The sequence below is a fragment of the Anopheles coluzzii genome, chromosome X, assembly GCF_943734685.1.
Source record: "Anopheles coluzzii chromosome X, AcolN3, whole genome shotgun sequence".
NCBI lineage: Eukaryota > Metazoa > Arthropoda > Insecta > Diptera > Culicidae > Anopheles > Anopheles coluzzii.
The window spans coordinates 8564653-8578681 of NC_064669.1; positions in this window are offsets into that span (position 1 = coordinate 8564653).

Genomic DNA, 14029 nt, shown 5'->3' on the forward strand with positions numbered 1-14029 from the left:
GTTCGATGCGTTTGGAGATTAAAAAACAAACTATCATCTTCAATTTCTGCCAGCCCCGCACAAACAACTCGATGACACAGATCCCTGCCAGCACCTCTTGATTGCTGGCGTGGGTCCTTCCCAAAGAAAAAAAAAAACATACAACCACCTCCCTTGACACTTACACACAATCGCGGTGCGGGTTAACAGTTTCAGCTTGCTACCATTTCCTTGCGCCATCACTACATCGATTTCCAACTGCCAATACCTTAATGTGCAGCTCAAAGTGCAGCCTTGAGCACTTTCCTGCGCGAAGGTGTCCGTAATTCTGCCCCCCTCCCATCCCAATTCCTCGGTGCTTGTAAACTGAGCCAAAGCCGTGTCAACTCCCCGATGCCCTGACGACTGCATGTGAATGCCCCGAATGCCTTCGGGCCGTCCCGGGGCCCTCGAAAACATGGTTCGCACCTTCCGTCCGCGTTGGTGCGCGTTCAAGATTTCGCCACACAAAATTGTCCCAAGCGCGCTGCCACCTTTTTTTTCCCACCCGGTCGGGGACGCTTCGGATTTCAGAATTCCTTGCCTGCCGCTCTCGCTTTAGAGCGCATTTAGAGCGCATTTAGTCTGCAGTATGGCCCAAATAAGGGAAAGGTAAGTCTCAGATAAAGAAGAAGACGTAACAAATACGCACCCGAAAAGCCAAGAAAGAAAGCAACACTCGGTAACAGTACTCCAAATCCGGACAAATCCGTTTTGTGCATTAGGCAACGCTTTGTCCCTGCCCTGATTCATTGGGTAAGGTGAGGTGTTGCGTGCGTTTTTTCGTCTATTCTTTTCTCTTTTCCTTTCTATGTGTCCCCTTTCTTTGGAGTGCGTATTTGCGTTCAGCTTTCTTCGCTCGCTTTACTGCTTTGTCGCTGCGTTCGATTTGCTAGCATTTTGCTTTGCCTTTGCTTACTTTTGCCTGCCCACTCTCGCCGCTTGACGCTAATTGCTGACGTAATGTTGCTCGATGAGCACCTCATTGAGAGGGAATTTGAAATTAATTTCAAGCTCCCGGAAAAGCGCCTGCAGCCAAAGGCGGATGTGCAACGGGTACATCAACATCAACTGCAAAAAAAAAAGAAAGAACAAAAAAAACACAAACTCCCTAGGAATTAGTGCCCACCCAGCGGCGAACAGAAGGAAAACGTGCAGTGCGACGATTGTGTCCGGTGTTGTGTGCTGAAGTGCTGTACCGTGTTGAACTGCCGTTCGGGGTCGCTGATTATGCGATAAGCCTATTTTACACTTTATTTTACAAAATTTTAATCCCATTTGCGAGAAGCATCTTCGGGCTCGTTGATCGGTTTGCTTTGCGGCCGTTTTATTGCACGTTTGCTCGAGCTTGTATTATATTGTTTCCCTTTTTTTCTATTAACAGTTTTTTGCAAATTAGTATCATGGGTGTGATTGTATTTTTATTTTTATTTTATTTTTTTTTCTTTCTTAAAGACCTGTTTGGATCGACTTCGGTCACCTAGTTTTATATTTAAATAGGCCCAGAAAAGTCCAATATGGTTCGGGAAGGTTAAAATTGAAACATCTTTGAAATTAAGGTTCCTGGTCAACACCGTCATATTACCAAAGCCTGAGCTAATGTCTCCAACCAATGTAAACACTATTTTGCTGAGAAATTTTCCGGAAAATTGAAGTAATGACAAAACACCGGCAGGTACAGATATCATAACCAATGAAGCCATAAACTCAAATATTTATGTAAAAAAAACAGTTCTTGGGTTAATAGAATTACGGTCATATCGGAATGTTCTTTCAAGAAATAAAAATATAAATATATAAATAAATGAATAATATGCCATAACAGATGAACTTCATTCAATATCAAGGTTCATAATAAGTGCTGCAAAATGTCATGATCATCACGAGATTTTCACCAACGAAAACAATGAACATTTTTCGTGGTAGCTTGATGCTCATTGCTGATACTCAATGAATGTGCGTCATGACATTCGAGTGCTTGAGTCAACCGCGATACTCTGACTCACAACAGTGCTGCCAAGTGCCACTGGTTTCAGTCACCAACACTCATGACTGTAACGAAACTCAAATCAGCTCACGTACGTATGATCAGAGGTAAGGCTCAAACAGTTGGTGGACCTATCACATGCTTGATGACATTTTGTTTAGCACCCAACTCTTGAGCTCTTGGACACGACATTTTCTCTCTATGATAATCACGACATTCTTGGAATATACCTGGCGTGTGGTCCAAGGCAGCAAAATGAACATGCTTTCTCGCTCGGTCTAGTTTGATGGTCTGTCGGGTCAAACAGAGCGAGAAACCATGCTCATTTTGTTTCTTGGAACCACTCGCACGCACCGCATATTTACCAGGACTATCGTGATGATCACCGGCTGAAAATGTCGCAACCAAGTGACTCACCAAGAGTTGAGTGCTAAACAAAATGTCACCAAGCATGTGATGGTCGCAACAACTGTTTGAGTCTCACTTTTGATCATCACAGTAGAGCTTGTAATGCTGACATTATTTTGTTTCAGCCGGAATTTCCCGAGCCGACCGGTCGCGTGGTACAGTCGTCAACTCGTACGACTTCACAAGATGCCCGTCATGGGTTCAAGCCCCAAATATACCGTGCCGCCATACGGTGGGACTGACTATCCTGCTATGGAGGGTAATCCAAAAGTCACTGAAGGCCAAGCCCACAAGTGGTATAAGCAGGCCTTGACCGACAACGGATGTTGAGCCAAAAGAAGAAGAAGAAGAAGAAGAAAAAGAAGAAGAAGAATAAGAAGAAGAAGAAGAAGAAGAAGAAGAAGAGGAAGAAGAAGAAGAAGAAGAAGAAGAAGAAAATATCAGTGAAATTTTGCAGAACTGCTCGCAGTAAAAAAAAGTCACAATATAGTGACTGACCACGCGGTTGTCGCAAAAATGTCACAATACATGCATTGATCACACCAATCGCGTTGAGTATCACCTCTGATTATTACAATTAAGTACTGGACGCTGACATTGATTTTCGGTCCTGTCAGATTTTTTTTCTATGACATTGATAGTGAAACTTTGCAGCACTGATAATTTATTGATCGATGATTATGGATTATTTATTCATTCATTTATTTATTTATTTTATTTTTTTTATTGAAAATTGTTTGCCTCAAGGGCTATACAATTGAATACTTATAACTCTTAACCTAAAGCTAACCCCAATATAAAATTAATAAGGTCCAGTCAAACGAAGCTTAAAAATAATGAATAAATAAGAAAAATGTGAATAAATAATTAATAAATAAAATATCGGTTTATGGAATCCAATGAATGGTATCGATGGATAAGTAGATGCATTCAGCTGTACATCAACACTTTATTATTATTAATTTTTTAAATGAAATGTCAATTAAATACCTTTCTTTTGATGCTAAAATCATTTTTCTATGTTGAAAATGGCTTGTTTTGAAGCCAGGGCTAAGTTACCAGATTCTAAAGGAGCAGGTCTTTATGCCAGTCGGTATTGTAATATGTATATCTTTACTATGTCGTGTGTGTTTTATATTATTTTAGTTTATTTAAATGACTTTCTATCAATTTCGGTTGATTTCGAGTTATTATTGTTTATTAAATGCTGGTACTGGATAAGTTTTAAAATTTAGTTATTCTTTTGTTTCATTAATAATACTTTCTTTCTTCCTTCTTTCCATGTTGTAGTGTTTAGTAGTTTTTTTCTTTTATTTAAACCATACTCTTTATTCTTTTTTAAAGTTTCAGCTCATCTTAGCCATTTGTTGCTTTCTGTTTTTTTACTTCTTTGTTTAGTGTATAATGTTATTCTTCAAAACATTTGTACTTTCAATTTCTTGATACAACAATTCATTATCCGTTTCGTTTTAACACCTCTGCTCCATAGCCTTTTTTCCAATCTTTTTGTTTATTTTGGTAGCTTTTGCACTTTCCAGCGCATTGATTGTAAAATATTGGTGTAAGTTTCCTTCTCGCTGCCCGTGCCACCTACCGCCTAGCGACACCACCGCTAAACAATTTGGAAGCAATTTTCCCCAGCCCAGGCCAAATATTGTGATTGTGATTACATCACACTTAACCACCTAATCGTCCCGGGTACGTAAACAAACAAACAAACAGGAGTGCTCGCCAAAGCACACAAGCCCATCAACCACAATTACACAATCCTAGCACCACCCCGCTCGTTTGGGAAAACTATTCCTGCCCAGCACCCCGGCTGCATCCGACGGTCCCCTGCGCTGACACGGGCCAGCCAGCGCTCGGCGCCGATTCGACCATCTGGAGTGGCAGCGCGAGCATCCCTTTTTTTTCTCCCCGGGCAGGGCGAACCATCATTATGGAAACGTAAAAACATCAAAATTAACTTAACATATTTTGATAAATTTGCGGCAGCTTTTGACTTTCGCTTTCGGCAGCTCGCAACAAAACAAAAGGGGTCGCGCGCGGGGCAGGGAAAATGGTATATAATTCGTTATTTTCCGCATCATCCCCTGCTGCTATCTGTGTGCTAAGTGTGTGTGTGTGTGCTTTTCCCCCTTCCCAAGACCACCACGAGGATCAAAGATACATTCGAACACGGGAAGGGGAAAGGATGCTACTCCGGTGCGATGGGACTACATACAGAGAGAAAGAGAGAGAGAGACTTGTGTATTGATTGCGGCGAAAATGAAGTTAACATAAATTTGCCAATCCACCCGAACCACCGCTCCTTAGGGCAGAGTAATCATAACAAGCTCGCTACACCGGCCAGTGCTGGGATCGATACTCAGGTCGTGGCAAAAGGGAGATAGAGAGACGGAGAGGGAGACAGCGAGAGAGAAAGAATGATGTCCCATTTCATTATCGAGACGACCAATAAAAGTGAACGGAACGACCGAGATTTAATAGACTCGCCCGAGTCATCCCTGCAGCAGCGCTGCCACCATCACCACCACCACCACCGTATCGATCGTCCCTTGTGCAGGAAGAAGTGTACGCGGGGTTTTTTTTTGCGAGCGGAGCGAGAAGGGAATGGGATGCCCGCTACCCCCGGAGCTCAATTATAGGGTAATCTGTTAATGCACGCATCATAATCTAGTAATCATTCCACCCCATTCGCCCCTGTCGAGGTGTCTGGGTGCCGCAAGGCGAGGGGGGGGGAGAGGAAGGAGGGGTTGAGTAAAATCACAGCAGCAACAGCAGCAGCCCCCGGGAAACGATGCGGCAATTTCTTCCCCCTTCGGCCGGCCGATTTTCGGCTCAATTTTCAGCGATTTTCACTTCGGCCCGCCGGGTGAAGCAGGCGCAAAAGGGCCGCGAAAAGAAGGGAACGGAGATGAGGTGGTGGTGGTGGGGAAGGGGGGAGGGAGAGGAGGAAAAGGTATAGCTTCAGATTTCTCTTTTTTCCCCTATTTTTTTTGTGGCCCGTCCGCCCGCCCGAGCGTGCAGGATCCGTTTTCTTCATGTGTCATGATTTCTGTTTGCCGGTTGAGGTTCGGAATTCCCAAGTGTCACTTTACCACCCAACCCCGCACGACGCCGCCTCGCGCACCCGGAAAAGTGCGCACAGTGGTCGAAGTCGTTCTCTCGGGATGAGACCTACACAAAGAGATGGATGGAAATGGAGCCGGGGGTTGGGTTTTGGGGTGGGGTTGCAAATATAAAAGCCAACTGGTGAGGAGGAAACAAGCCAACCAAAAACGGAAGGGGACGCCCGGGGTTTTTCCTCCCGTTTTCTTTCGCTGGCTTTTGCCCTCCTCCTACACCCGCGCTCCCTCTCTCTCTCTCTCTCTTTGATGCCGTGCCCATTCAGATCCCGTACACCCGTGGACCAGCTGTTGGGGTTTGGAAATAAAGCTATTAAGCTATTATAAGGCGTCTGTCAGTTGAGTGGGTTTGGTTGTTTATCTTGTTTATCTTGAGCGCGTAGCCGACCGAATAAAGGGGTGGGTGGAGGTTGGGGGAGAAAGGGCAGGGCGGCAAGGGGTTTACGGTAGGATGGCACGATCACCGGGCAGGCATGTTACCATGTCGTCGGCGGAACAATGCCACAGCGTACGGTCAAGGAAAACTCAGGAAATGATTTAACGAGAAACGGCAACAAGAATCTCTTCCACCCCGGGTAAGCGTGGACTGGAGGGGGGGGTGGAAACATCCACGCGTACATCAAACGAAAGCCGTTTGCTTGGTGGCCACATGAAGCAGGCACGAAAGGACACTGCCATCTACTTGCCGTCAGAGAGACGCGCGAGAGTTTGACAGATTGTTAACGAATAAGTCATTTTCCTATTAACATTCTTTGTCGATGGGAGGGATCTTCCGCCGCGCAAATACACCCCTTCCTACGTTCTCTTTCTCCCCCTCTCTCTCTCTCTCTCTCTCTTTATCACACACACTGTCTCTTTGTATTCTTTTCTTTCCTTGACTGCTCCCGAATCGGTTTGCTATTGCCACCTGTTTTTCTTATGTTTTTTGGTTTACTTTTCCCCAGCTTTCCCACTGTTGCGTGTTGTTCTGTTGTGTACACAGTTTTGACACCACACACACACACACACTACGTACCACGAAACCCCAACTCAAGCTTTCGAGAAAAATGGAAGCAAAAATGTCAAATACTCATGCTTTACTTCGGGCAGGCAGTGGCAAAATAAAAACGGCAAGAAAAAACAAGCAAGACGCGGTTGACAGCGTTGACGACAGCGGACCAATAAGGAGTGGTGTGCATGGAATGCGGGTGGGGGGGGGGGAAAAACCTATTTGCTGCAGTGGTAAATGGTTGCCCGGGATCTATCGGGGATGATGAGAGCGCGTTACACGCCAAATTGGAATTCTGAGAAAATTGAGTTTTCCACCATTGCTGTCTGTTGGATTGCGGAATGGCTGTGTGTGTGTGTGTACCTTAGATTTGCAAATTCGAAATCTCGGTTTCGGCCGGGACACACTGGTGTACCGCTTAAAACAGATCCCGTTTGCTGGCTCGCACGGTTGAACTTTGCTTTCGCACTTAGCCAAACACACCATCGTCACCATGCATCGTGCCGCTGAGTGTGTGTGTGTGTGCGCGAGAAAAAGGGAGGGAAAGAGAATGAAACGGAAGGTGTGCCGAGGCGTGTACATTTCGATATACCACCTTTTCCATCAAGCCGTGTGTGTGTGTGTGTGAGTGCATTGCAGGAAGGGAGCTAAAGTTTCAAAATTACCTGTCAGCAGTTGGAAATAGATTTGCTCTCCGATTATGCATAAATTGCTAACAGGGTCTTACCGTGCCTTTGCTGCCTGTTGTGTACGAGACGCTGGTGTTTGTGTGTGCATGTGTGATGGCAAGCTACTAGTGTGCACTCCGGCATGCTCTCATATCGATAAACACTGCTGGAGTAGCTTTTTGTTCTGAAGTACTCACCCAACAAGCCTGCTGCTGGACGGACGGAGAGGGCCTCATCGTTGGGTGGTAAGAGAGGTACTAACGCAGTGATTGCCATATCGCAATTAGAGCGTGCTTGAGGTTGGGTTGGGCACGGTTGCTGATCAAACTTCCGGATGCTTGCCGGCCAGCTCATTCCAGATTTAGGTCACAGGATCTTCCTCTTCCAAAGGTTGATTGCGAGTTGTTCGAATCGAATATGCCTGGGATAGTCGTCCGCAAACCCAATTCTAGTAAGACATTAGTATACTAACAAGATCACGCCTCCTCTACCCCAATGCGTCGTTGCCTACTTGTGGCCTTGGCGTTACGTGGAATAGCTGTGAAGCTTCCCTTACTTAGGTCACTTGCTGTACTGATTCAAAAGATTCGTTCAGGCTGATGGAACTCTAAATACTAGCCCAATGTATCTTTTGGAGAGCTCGTTGTATTCTGGTTAACTATCTTCTTAAAATCCTGTGCACTGCTAGTACATCAATCTGTTGGAATGCATTCTCCAAAGGCTCCTCCTAGTAAAGAGACAACAGCACAGTACTAAGGCGGCCGCGATTTCACTTTGTGATCAAAAGCATAATTTCATGACTTTAGGGTCAATATCTTCATTGCTAAAACGCTAAAACCGTTGTGAAAGACCCGTTGTGCCTGAAGAAGCTCTATACTTACCCAAAGTATCTCTTGGAATTCTCTCTGCTTTCTGGAGGACTATATTCTTAAAATCCCCTGTATAACAATATACTGGAAAGCTTTTTTTAAGCTTCCTACTGATAAAGAGACATCTATCATCAGGATGAATATCTTCATTGCTAAAACCTTCCGTTTAATTGTTTAATTGTTTATTGTATTTAAGTGATTGGCCAAACACGCGGCCATATCATTGAATTAAATCACGGCGTTATCACTAGAACTTAAATAATTATCATAAAAAGCAGGTTAAACGAAGTGTACAATGTCAAGACGGATCAGAACAGAATCTTGTAGGTTGGTGCCAGTCGAATAAAGTGTAGCACTGATTAAATTTACGGACCATCGCAGTCATAGGGTCGTTCTCGCTGTATGCACGTCTTGTAAGGTCAGTTCTTATTAGTCTGTAGTTGCGGAACATTTTTATTGACTCTAGACAATAGTTCTGGCGAATCTATCTCACCGACAATAAGTTTGGACATAAACGTACATTGGGCATTATCACATCTCCTAGCAAGTGTGTCCAGACCAAACAACAAACAACGAGTATGATACGATGGACGCGTAATTGCATTACGCCACGGAGTGAAGTGTACGACATTACGTGTACCTCTCCGTTGTGAAAGATCCATTGTGCCTGAAGAAGCTCTGGACTGCCCAAATGTATCTTTTAGAGTTCTCATTACATTCTGAGAGACTATCATCTAAAAATCCCCCGTAGATCAACTCGTCTGAAGGCTGTTATCAAAGCTCCTGCAGGTAAAGAGACATCTTCACAGTACTTAGACAGCCACTATTTGAATGTGTAACTAATAGCGTACTCTCATGTCATCAGGGCCAATATCATCATTGCTAAAATCTTCCACAGTATTTCCAGACAGTTCCTAGCTCCAAAGCTACGCAATCGGATGTTGGATGTGGCTGGAGCTTATTGTTTTGAGCTATATATACCTGGTGAGGTGCTACATTAGAATATTCGTTATCTCTGATTCCATAATTGTGCGTGTAATTCTACTGAGCCTCAAACTGCTGAATACCGTTCCAGGTGTATCAGATCCTCTAAATGCTACTCCTTAAAGATCCAACACTCCCACGTTGCCTCTCCGAATGTAAAGCACTTTCTATTGTTATCGATGTAAAATGTAATACAACAACATTCTTTTGAGAATTGCCCCGCAACACCCTCTTCTGCCAGTTCGCAGGTCAGCAAAACGCTCACATCCGCACACCTTTGATCACTCCCTGTGCAATTATCGTTAAAAGCGTATTGGTTTTCGGACGCCAGAGGGGCTGGGACATCCGCTAACATCCCGCTGACGGCCCCGACGGTTTTTCGCCGAATTCGATACAGCTAATTAATCGATCCGCAGCAAAGCCGTCGGGGGAGCGGCTGTCGCTTGGATCAGCGCCGCCTAATCACGGCTAGATTCGTTCCGGGTAGGCCTGCGGTCTAATTTGTTTCGCCCCGCCACGGCGAGGCGCGAGGATAGCAGGACATGGTAGGATGTGTCCTCATCAAATTAACACCTCCAATTTCACAACCTCTGCATCCCCTCCCCTCCCTTTCGCTTCTTCTTCCTTTTCCACCCGGGGTTTCTGTGTCTATCAGTCGGTGAGGTTTTCTTTCGCGCTCTGCGAGCGAATTAGTATAATTGCTCCGCTTGCTCTTTCACCGATTTCCCGCCCTTTCCCTCAACGGAAAACGCATCAAACGCATCGAAAACGAGACCTTAAGTTGTTAATTAAATTAACTTCTTCCCTTTGCCGTCCGCTGCCCCGCTTGCGGGCACGAAACGCACAGGAAAATGACATCAATCGCTCGTAACGGAAGTCGAACGGTGCAACTTAACCTACAAACACGGTCCGCAGGGATGATGATAAGGAACTCCGCAGGGGAGGAGAGCGGAGGGCCCCGGGCTGGGGCGCATTTAACCTTCGCGGTTGCGCTGGCCCGTGCGCCCCTGTGCCAACTTATCGGTGGCCGGAAATCTACGATTATCGTTATTGTTTTCATTATTCCGCCCCGGTTCCGGCTGTTACGGTGCGCAACCACTCTTCCCCAGCGGTGTGTGTGTGTTTTCAGTCGTGTGTTTTTTTAATGAGTTACAGCAAGAAAGAGATAGAGAGAGAGGCAACGAAAGGGAATAGCGTTTTGGGACCACGTGGGGAGAACACGCGAGTCGCGCGCTTCTAGAACCACAGCTTACGGCAACGGAATTAACACTCCATGTATCGCGCGGGTCGCGCACGAGCGGCAAAGCAGAAAGTTGTAAATGACTTTAGCCCGCCGACCCGTAGACAAATGCATTCGCTCCCACCTTTATCCCTTTTGTCGGATGCATTTGGAGTAGCATTACGCGTCGAATAGATTGATGCGAACGCTAATAGGCAAATCAGCTGCATCCGGACAGTGACAACGGTTGTCCGCGGTGGCAACGGTTGATAGGATGCCTCAGCTACCAGGCTATCGGTCCCTTTTTGTCCTGATATTGGGAAGGATGCGAGCTGTCTAGCTCGGTATCTGTCACGCGCCCATGTTATTGCGAAACGATCTGTTGGAGCATCCAGGAATTCCAGGAGTTTCCTGGATACTCCAACAGATGCCGGCGGTACGCTGGATGTACCTGCAGCAGCTCTCCAAAACAAGCCTTGTAAACGTTTGAACCAACTACCGAATACTGCAGCTCGTCCTCAAACGGAACGGATGTTCGGAGCTCAAAACTGCCCATCAACAGTACCTACCGGGCCCTACCAGCCGCCCGATGGTATCAGCGCCGTATCGGCCCATTTTGTAGGTGCTTCATTCTCGAAAGTGTTGTGCCACCGTCCTGCGCGCTCTAATCCTTGGCAACATCCTGAGGAAGCGTCGGGCAAAGGGGCACCGTCCGCATATGTTGCCGGCACTGCGCGGCTGTCCGCGATGCTTATCTCGATTTAAATGCTCGTTCGGTCATTCGTTCCATGCCCCTGCCACGGCAACGGACACCAGTGATTAGGCGATCGTTTAATTCTACGCCTTTCTTCCTCTCTCTCCCTCTCTCTCTCTCTCTCACACACACACGCGTTTCCGCATGAAGTATGCTGGAAGGGGGAAAATAGAAAAACAACAAACAAACAAACAAACACACGGAAAACAGGCGCGCGGTGTCGCCTCGTTCGGTGCCCCCTCGCAGCCGAACGTGAACACATCCGCCCGCGTAAATGGTGAGTGCGTTCCGCCAAGGGGCGGATTCCGCGTACCGGGGTGGACCAACTTTTAATTTGATTGATGCGTTTTGATGTTTCCGGACACTGCGGTCCCCCCCCCCCCCCCCCCCCCCCGGAGGACGCGGGCGAGGGGGAGGGTGGGAAGGAAGGACGACTCCTGTCCGGTCGGCGCGCGCTCGAGGTGATAAGTTGCGATTGCCGATGGCACCGCCAAAACCGGCCGCGGATCAGACCATTAGCAGATGTCGCTCCTGCCAGATACCTGAGAGAAAGAGAGAGAAAGAAAGAAATAGAGAAAGAGAAAGAGAGGTGATAATGGCCCATCCCGAGCAGGACAGCCACCGGGACTCCATAACAACACCAACAGCGCATTCAGGTGATGGATACAAAGTAAGGCAATTTGTCTTTAAGGCCATCCGGGGGACGGACGAGGTGAAGGGAAAAGGACCAAGAGCACACCAAAAGCAGGCCGGGACTAATTATCCCCGAGGGTGGTACGAGTGGATGGGGAGGGTTTTTGGAGCATAGGCGTGACTTTTTTTTAAGTAGCCAAGCCATTTTTGAAGCCGAACAGATGGTAGGAACAACCGGGAAAGAAATACAGCGGTAAGAAATACTAGGGCCTGGCAGGCGAAAAGAAATGTTTACAAATAGACCACAATTGGGTGGCGCTGTTTGACACGGCGAGCTGTCAAAGCGAGCTTGTTTTGGGGGTTTCTTTTAACATTTTTTTACTGCTTGGTTCTTCCAAACAAATTACCCTCATTAAGGGGTCAGAAATGAATAAGAAGCGTTAGTGAAGTGTGCCACTGGTTACTGGGTGTTAAAGACATACATTTCGCTGGTTCCATTAAAATGTACAACTGTACGTAAAAAAAGGGTTTGCTTGGTTTGTCCATTTAACGTTTATTTCGACGCCTCATTGATGCAAATTAATCATTCTAATTTGCAGCAACACAGATACACTCTTGCTTTACTGCTTCACAGTGACATCTATTAATTTTCCTGTTTAGTTTTGCAACTTCATGTCCTGAAAACTGCATCAGTTTTATCAGAGTTTATATCTGAATCCAGTCTCGTGATACAGTCGTCAACTCGTGCGACTTAACAACATGCCCGTCATGGGTTCAAACCCCGAATAGACCGTGCCGCCATACGTAGGACTAACAATCCTGCTATGGGAGGTAATCCAAAAGTCACTGAAAGCCAAGCCCACAAGTGGTTCAGGCAGGCCTTGACCGACAACGGTTGTTGAGCCATAAGAAAAAAAAATATCTGAAGAAATGGTCAGAACAATTTTTTGAACGATGTGTTTTGTCTGGTCCAAACTAAAGATGGGTAACTCTGATTCGGATGCATGATACTGAACGAATCTTTTAAATGAATTAATAAATCTGAATCTCCATAGCTCCTGAAATCCTTAAAGATTCATTTATCACTCTCATGATTAATGAATCTCCAAATTTCTTAAAATTTTTTAATCTGTGAAGATCATTGAGAAATTTATGAATTTTTAGATATTTCTGATCTATAGGAATAAAAGACACTGGACCAAGCGGTCCCATGGTACAGTTGTCAACTCGAACGACTCAATAAAATGCCCTACATGGGTTCAAGCCTAGAATGGACCGTCCTCCCGTAGCATGGATTGGCTATCCGGCTGCGTGGTAATGAATTAACTCTCGAAAGCCTGTAGTATAGGCCGGCATGTCCGCGTAGGACGTTACGCCAAATAGAAGAAGAAAGGGACTAGAGATTCATGATAACAGCTACAGGGGAGTCATTACTGACTTTCTTTAGTTTCATAGCTCTATAGAGATTCAAGATCCCGTGGAGCAGTCGTCAAGTCGTGCATAATGCGACTTAACATCATGCCCGTCGTGGGTTCAAGCCTCATATGGACCCGTCCCAAGTAGCAAGGATTGACTTATTCGTCTGCGTGGTATTAAATAAATCTCGTAAGCCTGTATACGTGGACATGACCACGGAGGTCGCAGTCGCCCCATTAGATTCATAAATATTCTGAGTATTTTTTTATACAGAATGAACGGTCCAAAAAGGCCGTATTGCTTAATATTCTGAGTTATTAGATAGAAATATAACTTTCTATCTTTATTACTTTTATTCTGAGCTATTATAAGTTTCTATCTTTATGGTGGCATGAGAATAGGGCTTAAGACTTACAACATTTTCAGACGTTACACTTGACTTAATTTAATTGCTATTTTGTGACTACCATACAGGATTGTATTGCATTTTGACACTCGATTTAAAGTGCGTAGCGGGTTACGATGCTGTTTCAAATATCCCATGTAATAAAGCAGAGATGGTATATGTAAGTTAGTTATTTAGGAATAAAATGGTTTAGTATAAATAAATAAATCGTTAAAGGTACATATGTCTTTATGGATTGCAGAATCAGGAGATACATATGAAAGAATGTAAACCAAAGATTCATGAAGCACATGAAACACTGATCTAAACCTCTTCTGCTTTTTGGCTGTAGCAGTCCACTAGGTCAATCAATGAGGAACATATCCAGTATTGATATCTTGTAGATATCTTGGATGTTGGTAACACTTGATTTCGTTGTGTTTTTGTGGCTGTATGAGGATAAAACTATCCCAGAATAGCAGGAATTCCACCGCTATCACTTCATTGTATTGCAAGCCATCCGTCTTCGTAGTATCCATGAACCGTGAGATATTGAAACCTTACATAGCAGA